This window comes from Oncorhynchus masou, chromosome 9, assembly GCF_036934945.1.
Source record: "Oncorhynchus masou masou isolate Uvic2021 chromosome 9, UVic_Omas_1.1, whole genome shotgun sequence".
Taxonomy (NCBI): Eukaryota; Metazoa; Chordata; class Actinopteri; order Salmoniformes; family Salmonidae; genus Oncorhynchus; species Oncorhynchus masou.
In genome coordinates, this window is record NC_088220.1 from 18,855,236 (window position 1) to 18,869,983 (window position 14,748).

Below are 14,748 nucleotides of genomic sequence, written 5' to 3' on the forward strand. Positions count from 1 at the left end.
GTCCACCTGGAACGCCACTGTTCAGGCTGTGAAACAATGAGGTGTCATCATATCAGATTCCTGTTTCACATTCCAACTGACACTTTCTTGGTGGAATGACAAGATCAGTGTATTGACATTGAGTGGATGAATGTGTCATGTCCAGTAAACTGGTAGTACATTGTAATAGATAGAGCAAAAAAAATAGAGCAAAAATACATTTTTACCATTGATATTCTCCTCTCAGGATCCCATGCTGCATTCTGTTCTTGCAGACTTATTATTCTGCAGTGGCGCACACACTACTCTCTGAATATCTGGTCTTATAAGAGGCAGGTGGGTTACCTCAATGGCCAATGGACTGGGCATTACTACACCATCACCAGTCGCCATGCGTTTCACTGAGCTGAGCACTGCCATTAGGCCTAATAACTAACACCTCCAAATGTAGGCTATTCTACTGCCATCCCCATCTGCTTTGATTTAATTCAAGGGAAGCCAAGGCAAGAACTCTGATTGGTTTTGTGCTGGGCTAAGCCGCTGACTGCAGCTTAAAGTATTTGTCAAACATGAGACGCAAAAAGCACTTTTGTTTTGGTGCTGTGTTGCACGTGTCACCACATGTAGGCTACCTGAAGACCCCAGAGTCTAGGCGCAGTACCCACAGCCACAACGCTCTGTGCCACAGCGCTCATTAACTAAAACAAATGTTAACAAAATGTGTAATGCATTTTCATTTTAGTATGCACGCCAAACAAAAGGCAAACAAACTGGACATTGATCATCCTTTTGGAGATATGCCACTGAAGGTTATAGACCTAGAAAGGAAACACATTTGAGCGGAAGGGCGTCAGGTAGAAACCAATCAGAAGCAGTAGATTGGATTGCTATGGGACAGTGAGAGGAGTCCGGCCTCGTTGACTGTCATTAAAAGTGTTTGGGATACCATGCGCTCCTGTTCATATTAGATGACCAATGCAAAATCATTTTTGGTCCATAGGACTGGCTGTGTGGCATTGTTATTAGCAATGGCCAGAGGTGCTGAAATTAAGCAATGAAGCCACAGTTTTAAAGTAAGAGAATGTGCTGCTTCTTTGAAGTTTTATCCGGTCAGCCAGGCAGCCATATAGGTAGGTCCGGCTGGCCAGAGAGGTAGGTCCAGCAGGCCGGCTGGCCAGAGAGGTAGGTCCAGCAGGCCGGCTGGCCAGAGAGGTAGGTCCGGCAGGCCAGCCAGATAGCTTGGTCCGGGCGGCCGGCCAAATTGGAACAGATTGGACCGTCCAGCCACATAGCTAGGTCCGGCCTGCTGGCCAGATATCTAGGATTGGCCAGCCGGCCAGATAGGTTGGTCCAGCAGCCTGCCAGATATATAGGTCCATCCTTCCGGCCAGATAGGTAGGTCCGGACGGCTGGTCAAATTGGAACAGATTGGACCGTCCTGCCACATAGCTAGGTCCTATTTGACTTACCTATCTGGCCAGTCGGCCCAGCTATATGGCCGGCAGTCAGTCTGGCAGTCTGGCCAGGTAGGTCCAGCCAAATAGATCCGGCCGGCCTGCCTGCCAGATAGTAGATCCAGATGGCCTGCCAGCCTGCCAGATCTATCCGACCAGATAGGTGGGGTCGGTGTGGCTGGCCAGATAGGTCCGGTTTGGGCGGCCAGGCAAGTCAATTAGGTCCGGCTGGCTGGCCAGATAGGTAGGTCAGGTAGGTAGGCCGACCAGGTAGGTCCGGCCCGATAGGACAAATCAGAGCTGGTGTAGTAGGATTCAAACTTAGTGCTATACTGACGCGTTGCCTGTTTGATGGTTCGTCAGGATTTCTTATCTGAATTATCTTTGCCGCTCTGTTGTTCATGGTGTATGGGGCCTTCACTTATGTTTTCTCCTCCGTGTCAAACCTCTCTGCAGCCAGGGTAACAATGATTGTTGTCATTGTCTGGAGACGTCTATCTGCTTCACCTTTTGGCTGTTGCATCAAGGACTTGGTTAGCTTTTTCATGAATCTGGAGCCACTCTTTCTCCTTTTTGGCTAGAGGCCACTTAACCCGCCACTGTTCTGGTGGTCTGCATGGAGTTGAAGTTTTCAGCCGCTTCCAGCCGCTTCCAGCATTTGGAGGTTTTGGCACTGTGGGGTGAGTTCGAGCCATGACTCCTCCTGCGTCTCAACAGAAGTGGTTCCTGTGCACTGTCGAATGCACCACCTGCGCGCATTTTATCCTGGCCTGGTGGATCTTGAGGCCTCGCAGGTGCTTGCAGATCATGCTGCAACCTCATTCTGTACTCATAGTCATTATTCTTTTGCCAAGAGTCGGTGTCATTAGGTCCGTTCATTTGGGGTGCTTATCCTACCCCCTCTCAGGCACCCCTGGTCGAATAGTAGCTTGGTTGTGGGTTTCTTCCTCTTGGAAAATGCAGATCGGGCTTCCAATCCTTGCTACTCCAGTTACCGTCTTTCTGTGCTGTCTTCTGTTTAAGTGTGTTTCTTTACATACAGTGGTTCATCTTTCAAAAGTTTTGAGCTTATGCCGGACCGTTTGTGGTAAATGGTGGCAGATTGTGGTAAATTGCGTAATTCTAGCAACAATGGCTGACACTTAAATAACATGCCATAGAATTCTACTGCACCCCACAAGCTATGCTGCAGTATGCCGCAACTTTTTAAAGGAAGAACCACTGTATATACATATGCATCAATGTCTGAGTGTGTACAGTATGTCTGTGTATGCATTCTCACTGGCACCACGAACTATCAGAATCCTTCATAGTTGTTCAACTCCCTCTCAGACTGCTCTGTCTTCATCTTAATGTTGTTCTGACTGCAGGCCAAACTGGCTGCAGGCCATCAGTTTGACCGGGACGTTGAGCTGTTGTATTAAGCCCATCAGTCTACTGCCAGGTGAGGGGGTGGTGGGTGTACTCTGTTGTATTAAGCCCATCAGTCTACTGCCAGGTGAGGGGGTGGTGGGTGTACTCTGTTGTATTAAGCCCATCAGTCTACTGCCAGGTGAGGGGGTGGTGGGTGTACTCTGTTGTATTAAGCCCATCAGTCTACTGCCAGGTGAGGGGGTGGTGGGTGTACTCTGTTGTATTAAGCCCATCAGTCTACTGCCAGGTGAAGGGGGTGGTGGGTGTACTCTGTTGTATTAAGCCCATCAGTCTACTGCCAGGTGAGGGGTGGTGGGTGTACTCTGTTGTATTAAGCCCATCAGTCTACTGCCAGGTGAAGGGGGTGGTGGGTGTACTCTGTTGTATTAAGCCCATCAGTCTACTGCCAGGTGAGGGGGTGGTGGGTGTACTCTGTTGTATTAAGCCCATCAGTCTACTGCCAGGTGAGGGGGTGGTGGGTGTACTCTGTTGTATTAAGCCCATCAGTCTACTGCCAGGTGAAGGGGGTGGTGGGTGTACTCTGTTGTATTAAGCCCATCAGTCTACTGCCAGGTGAGGGGGTGGTGGGTGTACTCTGTTGTATTAAGCCCATCAGTCTACTGCCAGGTGAGGGGGTGGTGGGTGTACTCTGTTGTATTAAGCCCATCAGTCTACTGCCAGGTGAGGGGGTGGTGGGTGTACTCTGTTGTATTAAGCCCATCAGTCTACTGCCAGGTGAAGGGGGTGGTGGGTGTACTCTGTTGTATTAAGCCCATCAGTCTACTGCCAGGTGAGGGGGTGGTGGGTGTACTCTGTTGTATTAAGCCCATCAGTCTACTGCCAGGTGAGGGGGTGGTGGGTGTACTCTGTTGTAGATTTGGGTATGTGGGATAATCTGTGGATCTGTTGGGGTGGTATGTAAATAGGAGTGGTCCAGGGTTTCTGGGATGATAGTGTTGATGTGAACCCTGACCAGCCTTTCAAACATTTCATGGCTACACATATGAGTGCTACGGGATGGTAGGCATTTAGGCAGGTTACCTTGGCATTCTTGAGCACAGGGACTATGGTGGTCTACTTGTGGTTGAAAATGTCAGTGAAGACACTTGCCAGCTGGTCAGCACATGCTCTGAGCACGCATCCTGGTAATCAGTCTGGCCCAGCAGTCATGTGAATGTTAACCTATCTTACTCACATCAGCTACGCAGAGTGTGATCACAGTCGTTCGGATCAGCTGGTACAGTGTTGTCTGCCTTGAAGCATAGAAGACATTTAGCTTGTTTCCCATCTATTTCTGATGTCCATCCAGTTTGATTTCAATTTCACCATATATTTTTAACTGTTTCACTAAAGTTCTGAACCTATTTACAGACACACTATATTTGACATTTGTTATCTTGTTGTTATTAGTCCCACCCTTCAGCTCAATTCAACTTCTCCCATTTATCTTGTAACACCATCCTTATTGGATTTATATTTCTCATATATTTTTCAAGTGTGCTGTGATTCTTCACAAAAGTTCTGAACCTTTCTATTCTCATAGTTTCTACAGATTGTAAACTAAAGATAAATATTCTTGCTAAAAGTATTATATTATTGATCGATCAAATCACCCAGTATTGCTATGTGCACCTTTAGCTCCAGGTAAATGTTGCAATTATTCAGCCATTCCTGGACCTGTGACCAAAAACAAGCCACAAATGGACACTACCAAAATAAATGATCTAATGACTGTCTCTTTGCAGCAAAATCTGCAGAGCTGGGAAGGTTGTATCCCCCATATACATAACATTCTATTGGTTGCAAGAATTTTGTATAATAATTTAAGTTTTGTGTATCAGTTCATAAACCATGTGCCATGGAATAGGGACTTCGAAAATCTCTTCCCAACTATTTTGCAATCTATATGGCACAGCTGTGAAAAATAAATTGTCCTTAAATTAAACTGGTATATCTTTTTATTTACCACCATTTCCTTTAACCTATTTTGGTCTTTAATGCAGGGCCGAAAGACGTTCCTCACTTTCCCTTCCACTTGAGTTTAACCACAATATTTGTTCTATTATTTGTTCTGTCTTTTCTGATGGATTAAACTGAAATTGTAACCAACTTTCTATGGCTTGTTTTAAAACTAACTATATTTTGGAGGTTTCGTTTTCAAACAACTGAAAGTGAGAGGTTGTAATCTGAATAAAGGGAAAAAGGCCGTTCTTGAACATGGGGTCAGACATTCTTACTAATTTGTTAGAGAACCAGTTCAGATTTAAGTATAACTTTTGTATGACTGACGCCTTTAGTGAGAGGTCTAATGCTTTAATATTTAATCATTTCTGCCTTCCAAATTCATATTCATTTTATAAATAGGCCCTTTTAATTTTGTCTGACTTGCCATTCCAAATAAAATGGAATATTTTTTGCTCATATAATTTAAAAAGGTTGCTAGGTGTAGACAAGACCATAAGCAAATAGGTCAACTGGGATATGACTAAAGAGTTCATCAGTGATTTTTTCCCCACAAATATACAGGTATTTTCCTTTCCATGATCTTATCTATTTTTGCAAACTTTCTATAAAAATGTATTGGAGTGAGATCATGTCTTTCTTTCAGGATATGTATACAGAGTGTGTCCACTTCCCCGTCAGACCATTTCATTGGTAAACTACACGGTAATGTAAAAGTTGTATTTTTTTGTGATCCAATACGTAATATAGTACACTTAAAATAATTTGGTTTTAATCCAGAGAGGTAAGAAACAGTATCTAGATCCTCTATGTCTCCATATTGTCGATGTAAAAGAAAACATGAATCATCATCGTACAATGACACCTTTGTTTTTAAGCCCTTGATTTCTCATCCCTTAATATTATTGTTGGATCTGATATTAATAATAAATAGACGAAAGTGAACAGCCTTGTATTACTCCTCATGGCAGTTGAAAACTTTCTGAGAAGTGGCTTTTATTTACTATTTTACACTTAGGGTTACTATACATAACATTAACCCATTTTATAAGAGATTTGCCAAAATTGAAATATTCCAGGCATTTATACATTAAACTCCAGTCCTACTTTATCAAAGGCCTTTTCAAAGTCAGCTATGAATACCAGGCCTGGTTTCCCAGATACTTCATAGTGTTCTATTGTTTCCAGTACTTGTCTTATATTATCTCCAATGTATCGTCCATGTAAAAAACCTGATTAGGATGAATTATATCCCCCAATACCTTTTTAAATCTATGCGCTAAGCATTTTGCTAGAATTTTTGCATCACAACACTGAAATGTAAGAGGTCTCCAAATTTTTTTAATGAGCTGGATCTTTATATTTACCACTTGGATCCTGTTTCAGTAATAGTGAAAGTAGACCTTCTTGTTGAGTGTCTGACAAACTACCATTTATATGGGAGTGGTTAAAACATGCTAATAACGGTCCTCTGAGTATATCAACAAATGTTTGGAATACCTCCACTGGTACGCCATCCAGCCCTGAAGATTTCCTGGACTTAAAGGCTTTGATTGCATCAAGAAGTTCCTCCTCTGTAATTTGGCCATCACATGAGTCTTTCTGTACAGCTGATAATTTTACATTATTAATAGGGGGGAAATCCATACAATTAGCTTCGGTTAGTGGAGATGGAGGAGACTGAAACGAAAACATATGCTTAAAGTACTTTACTTCCTCTTTCAAAATATAATTTGGTGAATCTGCTGTTTTGTGTTGCCGATGCACTGAAAACCCAGCTAACTATATATTATCTATGTTCTTCTTCAGCCACAACTTGGTGAAACATAGGATGTTACAGTTGATACAGAGAGCTTAGTGACTTGGCAAGCAGCCTGTTGAGAACCAGCTGAGCTTCAGTCTCAAGCCTGCAGAGGACACTGGGTAAAATGTAAATATACTGTTTACACTGTGCAGGCTTTGGTCAGATGCATTAAGGAAATGTGCCACCACGTACAGGCAAGACTACCATGACACACCATTAACATAAACTGTGTATACACTTCTAATGCATTTCAGATATGTAGTATGATTTGATACATTTAGTAGGTACCACCATCTCATCATCGACCTTCCTCTCCACCACTCCACCATCTAAAATCCTCTCTCTCCCCCATCCTACCCTCTACCTCTCCCTTACTCCACATTCATCCTCTCACTTTCACCTCTCCCCCACCCTACTCTCTATCTGGCTCCCACTCCCCCACTTCACCTATGACCCCCTGCTCTTCTCTCTATCCTAGCGCAAAATAACCGATAACTGCGATCTGCAGTTTTCCAGCAGTGCTAGTCCTGTGTTTATCCATAAATGTGTTCTGTGAATGTACCTTTATGTTTGTAACCAATACTTTTCCCCCTTCTTTCTCACACTGTTATATGGCAGCCCAATGCCCAGGATGATTGCATGTCGTATAGCTATGTCCAGGTCTATGGGCAGTGTTAATTTCGTCAACAAAAATAGTGACAAAAATATTAGTCAAAAGCCTATTTTTCAGTGGCAATTGACAAGACTATAACTACGTAAATAGACCCAGAAAAACCTATAACTAAACAAGAAAAAAAATATCTGTTCATTTGACTAAAACTGGAGGAGACTAAATGATCTCTGTGACAAAAATCTGACTACTGAGTGGACTGGACAAGAGTTTTTGGAGAAATTGAGAGCTTTTCAGCGATAAGCACAATTAGTATTAGCAGCACAGATGCGCGACGCAGTTCTGCTCAGCAGTGAGATGGAAGCACCACACTTGGCACAGACAGCCTAGCCTACATCAACTGGTGAGCTGCGGGGGAGCAAGCGATGAGAGTCAGCAGACAGGCTCCGCCTCCGCCTCTGATTATACACATCACGAAGCTGACTCTCTTGGTTCCCCGTAGCTAACCAGTCACCAGCAGCCTGGTTAAAAAACACAAGATGCTTACAAAATTAAAAACAATAGCAGCATTAAGTTAAATAGTAAAACAAGTCTAGCTATGTTTCTTTCCCTTGACTGTAGATTTTGTTGTTGTTGTAATCTCTATGAACCCTCGCACTTTCCCCACTGCTTTTCATAGCCAGGTTCTGTAACCAATGAACTAGCCAAGTCTCCCTTTTTTCCTCTGAGAAAACGGCATGATTCTAGCCATTACCGTCCAAAAGATATTACCCATAATACCGGCGCTATGTTTTTTTATTTTCTATTGTGCAGTGGCAGGTCGTATTTTGCATTCATAAAGCATATCCCGGGCCGTTCTAAAACTAGGGTACTTGCATACCGCACCATTAACCATTTGTTTAGGCTACATCTTGTTTGTTCATGTTACCTCTTTAGCTAGCTACAGCTAACAACCTGGGGTGTGTTCAGCAGGGCACAACGTTTTGGAACCTTCAGAAATAAATATTCTATGTAGAACAAACATGCCTCTTTGACATGTTGAATATGGAATAACATTGGCTCTATTCATGAAATTTCTATCTGCAGCTTTCAAGAATGTTTTGCATCTGAACGTGGGCCTGGTAATATTACCAGTTGCCTATATGCAAACATTTTGTGGCACAGAAAAAAAAGGAAAATGGATAGCAAACAATTTATTGACCAAATCCTTCTTGCCACTACACTATATCTTTATTTTGAGATAAGGTGGACCCAGTGACTCAGACTGGAGCACTTGGACCAGGTCTCGAGCACGGGGACTTCAGCCATAGGAACTCATAACTCAACTAGTGACTCGACCATTGGTGACTCTGACTTGGACCCTGACTCAAGCACAGGGGACTTAGGACTTGATTCAGACTCTAGGTTTAGAGAACACCTCTACTGGTTCCCACCGACTTCTCCACCCAATGGTAGCGGGTGAAGTATGGTTTCAACATGTTGACATGACACAGACTTGTTTTCTTCCTGTTCTCCAGTGTGGCGATGTAATCCAGATTACCATTTTTTTCACTATAGTATCTCTACCTGAAAACGTGAGGAATTGTTTACTGATCGTTCAAATGACACCATGCGTTTTAATGTGCGACTAAAGTCAATATTTATTTGTTTATTTGGATCCCCATTAGCTTTTGCAGAGTCAGCAGCTATTCTTCCTGGGGTCCACATAAAAACATAAAACAATAACACGTAACAAAACACTGATACAGTGATAAACAAGGACAGTCACACAAATTGAAAACAACAATATACAAACAATAATAATACAATTATGTAAAAGAAATTGTGTGTGTTAGAGTGTGTCTGAGTGTTTGTGTGTGTGTGTGTGTGTGTGTGTGTGTGTGTGTGTGTGTGTGTGTGTGTGTGTGTGTGTGTGTGTGTGTGTGTGTGTGTGTGTGTGTGTGTGTGTGTGTGTGTGTGTGTTTGTGTGTCCCCTCACAGTCCCCACTGTTCCATTAAGTTGTTTAATCTTTTTTTTAAAGGTAATTCTGCTTTTTGCTTTCGAAAGCTATCAATTATATGCATAGTCGAGCATCTTTTTGTAACAAAATATCTTGTTTAAAACGGGAACGTTTTTCATCCAAAAATGAAATAGCGCCCCTATAGCATCAAGAGGTTAAGTTGTTTAATCTTTTTTTTTAAAGGTAATTCTGCTGTTTGCTTGAGTAATTGGAGATGGAAGGGAGTTTCATTGGATCATGACTCTGTATAGTACTCTGCATTGCCAAGAATTAATTTTGGACTTGGGGCCTGTGAAGAGACCCCTGGTGGCATGTCTAATGGGGTATTTATGGATGTCTGAGCTGAATCTGGTATTTTCATTACAGTAATACTGAAACTAGAAGATAATAAGTTCATCTCTAGGGTTCATTACAACAACAGAGATGAAACATAATGGTATGTAGGGTACTATGTTGTAATTCTATAAAGATGTTATTTTTTATTTAACCTTTATTTAACTAGGCAAATAGTTAAGAACAAATTCTTATTTACAATCACAGCCTAGCCCGACGATGCTGGGCCAATTGTGTACCATCCTATGGGACTCCCAATCACAGCCAAATGTGATACAGCCTGGAATCAAACCAGGGTCTGTTAGGACGCCTCTAGCACTGAGATGCAGTGCCTTAGAGAGCTGTGCCACACGGGAGCGCCAACAGTAACAGATACAAGAAAGACACTGAATCTGTTTATATATCTTGGCTTGCACCATGTACTAATGTATGGGCCTTGGATTCTGGATTCGTAGGGAGCCAGCCCAGCTGCGCTCATATCCATCCAGAAGCCTGTATTTAGTTACTAATGTACACAGCAGTGCTAAGAAACAGGTTGTATATTTAGAGATGTCGTAATACTCTCAGATGATATAAGGTTAGGATTTGAAGATGACGTGTAGGCTATATACAGGTCCTGCCTTGGGAAGTGATTGCACAATTGAATCGAAACTCAATTCAAGATCCAAACATGGGAACTTGTTGTGTAACCCATCAGAAAATGCCCTTGTCATGATGAAGGATAACAATCAGCAGGTGGAGTAGTACTGGGTTAGAATGTGCTGCCTGGCTGGTGCATCATTGGTTTAAAATGGTGCTAGATATCTGAGGGGAGGATAACTGGCATGAAGGGCATATACACTGAGTGGACAAAACATTAAGAACACCTTCCCCTTTTCCCTCAGAACAGCCTCAATTTATTGAGGCATGAACATCTACAAGGTGTCGGAAGCGTTCCACGGGGTTGCTGGCAAATGTTTACTCCAATGCTTCCCACAGTTGTGTCAAGTTGGCTGGATGTGCTATGGAACATTTTTGTACACACAGGAAACTGTTGAGCATGGAAAACCCAGCAGCATTGCAGTTTTTGACACAAACTGGTGCGCCTGGCACCTACTTCCATACCCGATTCAAAGGCACTTAAATATTTTGTCTAGCCCATTCACCCTCTGAATGACACACACACAATCCATGTCTCAATTGTCTCAAGGCTTAAAAATCCTTCATTAACCTGTCTCCTCCCCTTCATCTACACTGATTGAAGTGGATTTAACAAGTGACATCATTAAGGGATCATAGCGGTCACCTGGATTCACCTGGTCAGTCTATATCATGGAAAGAGTTCATAATGTTTTTTACACTCCGTGTAAAACAACTATAATATCTGTCTTCAAAACAAGGAAGAGACAGAGAGAGGGGCTTATTGAGTAATCCAGGGAGAGTGATCATCCAGCCTCTGTACATTCCTAACTTGTTTACCCTTCAGATTACTGAGCTGTCTAACATTATTACTGTCTAGATGGGCCCACAGTGAACTGAAGCCTATAGGATGAGTGAGTGAGAGTGCTTGGATGTATAGGGGGTATTACTGGGACTCTTTGGCTACATCCCAAATGGCACGCTATTTCCGTTGTAGTGCTCTGCTTTTGACCAGTGTCCATAGAGTTCTGGTCAAAAGGGGTGCACTATATAGGGAATGGGGTGCCATTTGAGACGCATTCTTACACCCAGCTGAGCCGGCTTTCGCTCCCTAAGACACGTGTCACTCATTCCACAGAGGGCTGATTGTGTGCTGGTTTTCACTCTCCCATGTACTTGATTGATGAATTAAGATCATTAATTAGTAGAGAACTCCCCTCACCTGGTTGTCTAGGTCTTGATTGAAAGGAAAAAACAAAAACCCGCGGACACTAGGCCCTCCATGGAATGAGTTTGATACCCCTGGCGGCAGGGCTGCAGGAATGAACCAGCCACCATGTCCCAATCACAGAACATTACCTCCCTGATGGGCTGAAGGGCTGCAGGAATGAACCACCATGTCCCAATCACAGAACATGACCTCCCTGCTGGGCTGCAGGGCTGCAGGAATGAACCACCATGTCCCAATCACAGAACATGACCTCCCTGCTGGGCTGCAGGGCTGCAGGAATGAACCACCATGTCCCAATCACAGAACATGACCTCCCTGCCGGGCTGCAGGGCTGCAGGAATGAACCACCATGTCCCAATCACAGAACATGACCTCCCTGCTGGGCTGCAGGGCTGCAGGAATGAACCACCATGTCCCAATCACAGAACATTACCTCCCTGCTGGGCTGCAGGGCTGCAGGAATAAACCACCATGTCCCAATCACAGAACATTACCTCCCTGCTGGGCTGCAGGGCTGCAGGAATGAACCACCATGTCCCAATCACAGAACATGACCTCCCTGCTGGGCTGCAGGGCTGCAGGAATAAACCACCATGTCCCAATCACAGAACATTACCTCCCTGCTGGGCTGCAGGAATAAACCACCATGTCCCAATCACAGAACATGACCTCCCTGCTGGGCTGCAGGGCTGCAGGAATAAACCACCATGTCCCAATCACAGAGCATGACCTTCCTGCTGGGCTGCAGGAATAAACCACCATGTCCCAATCACAGAACATGACCTCCCTGCTGGGCTGCAGGGCTGCAGGAATGAACCACCATGTCCCAATCACAGAACATGACCTCCCTGCTGGGCTGCAGGGCTGCAGGAATGAACCACCATGTCCCAATCACAGAACATTACCTCCCTGCTGGGCTGCAGGGCTGCAGGAATGAACCACCATGTCCCAATCACAGAACATTACCTCCCTGCTGGGCTGCAGGGCTGCAGGAATGAACCACCATGTCCCAATCACAGAACATTACCTCCCTGCTGGGCTGCAGGGCTGCAGGAATGAACCAGCCACCATGTCCACCATGGGTTGCCATTTGATTAGCTATTAAGTCATCTTGTTTAGAAGTCTTAAGGCTTTGGTGTAGAAGCTGTTCAGGGTCCTGTTGGTTCCAGACTTGATACACTAGTATGGCTTGCTGTACCAGCTGTACTAGCAGAGAGAATAGTCTGTGGCTTTGGTAGCTGAAGTCCTTGACAAATTTGGGGTCCTTCCTCTGACACCACCTGGTATAGAGGTCCTGGATTGCAGGGAACTCGGCCCCAGTGATGTATTGGGCCATACGCACTACCCTCTGTAGCGCCTTGCAGTTGGATGCCAAGCAGTTGCCATACCAAGCGGGGATACAGCCAGCCAATATGCTCTTGATTGTGCAGCTGTAGAACTTTTTGAGGATCTGAGGGCCCATGCTGAAATCTTTTCAGATTTGGCAGATTGTGTTTGGAGTATTTCTAGTCTCTGTGACCTGCCAACAGTGACTCATACCATCAAGGCTACATTATTCCCAGTGTTAGACACTTCAGATTACCCTATATAAACATAGCCATTGTGCAGAGCGCCGCTGTGGAAAATAGGTGTTATTTGTTTGACAAATAGCAGATCAGATGCAGCCAGGAGCAATCAATATCCGGATTACTTGCCCCTGCAGAGATGCAGGCTTATTCATTTATTTTTTGTATTTTATTATTTATTTAACCTTTATTTAACCAGGAAGTCCCATTGAGGTCAGAAAGGGTGACCTGGACACAGGACACTTTTAAAACATCAAGGCATTATGACAAACAGACATGTCTACCTGTTTAAACCCAATTAACAAGTCGCAGAACGATAAGACGTGTGTTTTACGTAATTGTAAATAGTTTTGTGTCTTTCATATAATCTTATACACTATTCCCATCTGAGAGACCACTCAGTGACCGTTTTCACTCACTGCAGTGAGCACAGTTAATGCTTAAATGATGTCAAAGTACAGTGATATTGTACAGCATCTAACATTAATCATGCGTAGTCATACAGATATAGGATCTTAATTTTATCACTATATCACTTCAGTTGCAGATAATGTTCATGTACAGCAGGAAATGCAAACTTGTAGTATATTCAAGGTTTAGACAAGGCTTCTAAAGTTTGTAATTTCCACTTTAAAAAGTTTGCCCTACCAAAAATGTCCATTAATTATAATCCACATAATAATTCACATTTCCTGTTGCTGCAGGATTATTTTCCTGTTGTAGCAAACTTGCTCAAATTAAGATACTACATCTGTAGAGTAAACTTTTGTTTTGTTTTTGCGCTGTATCTCTCGACTTGGACAAAACATTTAAAAGCTGATACACCGTTTCTTTATTAACCATTCAGCTTTGAACCATCCTGTTTATCTACAAACCTGGAGAACATTTTCAGATAACAGTGCAAGCGTATGTTCACCAGTGGGCTTCCCTAGAACCATGTTTGTCGTCATCGCTTCTGAAACTCTAGCCCACCAGTGAAAGGGTTCAGGAGGTTTGACTGATTTTGGTTTCCTGTGCATCCCTCCCATGGCTCTGTATGGGTAGGGGTGGGCATTCGGTATGTGGATTCAGATCCAGGTATGACCTGTTTTTCACAGCCAGTGGCTCCAAAAGTAGTACTGCTCTTCCCATTGTCATTGTATTCTGTGTAGCCAGATTCCAATTACATTTGAAGAGACTTTGTGTGTGAGTGGTGGGGCGAACAAATGGGAGACAGCTATGACACTGTGAGGTGGACAGAGGATTCTCTATTCTGGGGTAACTTGATCCTCTTTTGGGGTCCCTTGAGATTACTGAGCCCCCATTGCTCTTTCAGGACTGTACAAGGGTGGGAACCTGCCTCCGACAACACTTCCTCTACTAGCCATACAGACACACATGAAGACTCCCACCAAAGTGCAGCAGACAAAATGACAATGTCTACGTAATAATATCTCTCCGCAAATTATGTTTTATTAAATGCACAGTTTGTCCCCCGAACAGATTTACGATCAGACAGCTCATTATTTGGTAATAGACCAGATAAAAAAGAGAATTCTCAAGAGATTAATGTCTTCAGCTATAAAGCACTGAGTTTATGAAGTAGATGGACTTTTTGTAACGCTGATAGATGTGTTTACAAACTCTAATGACTGTTATATATTACACTTCTTACCCTGCTGACTTCAGAAGATAGATGCGTTTACAAACTCTAATGACTGTTATAGATTACACTTCTTACCCTGCTGACTTCAGAAGATAGATGCATTTACAAACTCTAATGACTGTTATAGATTACAC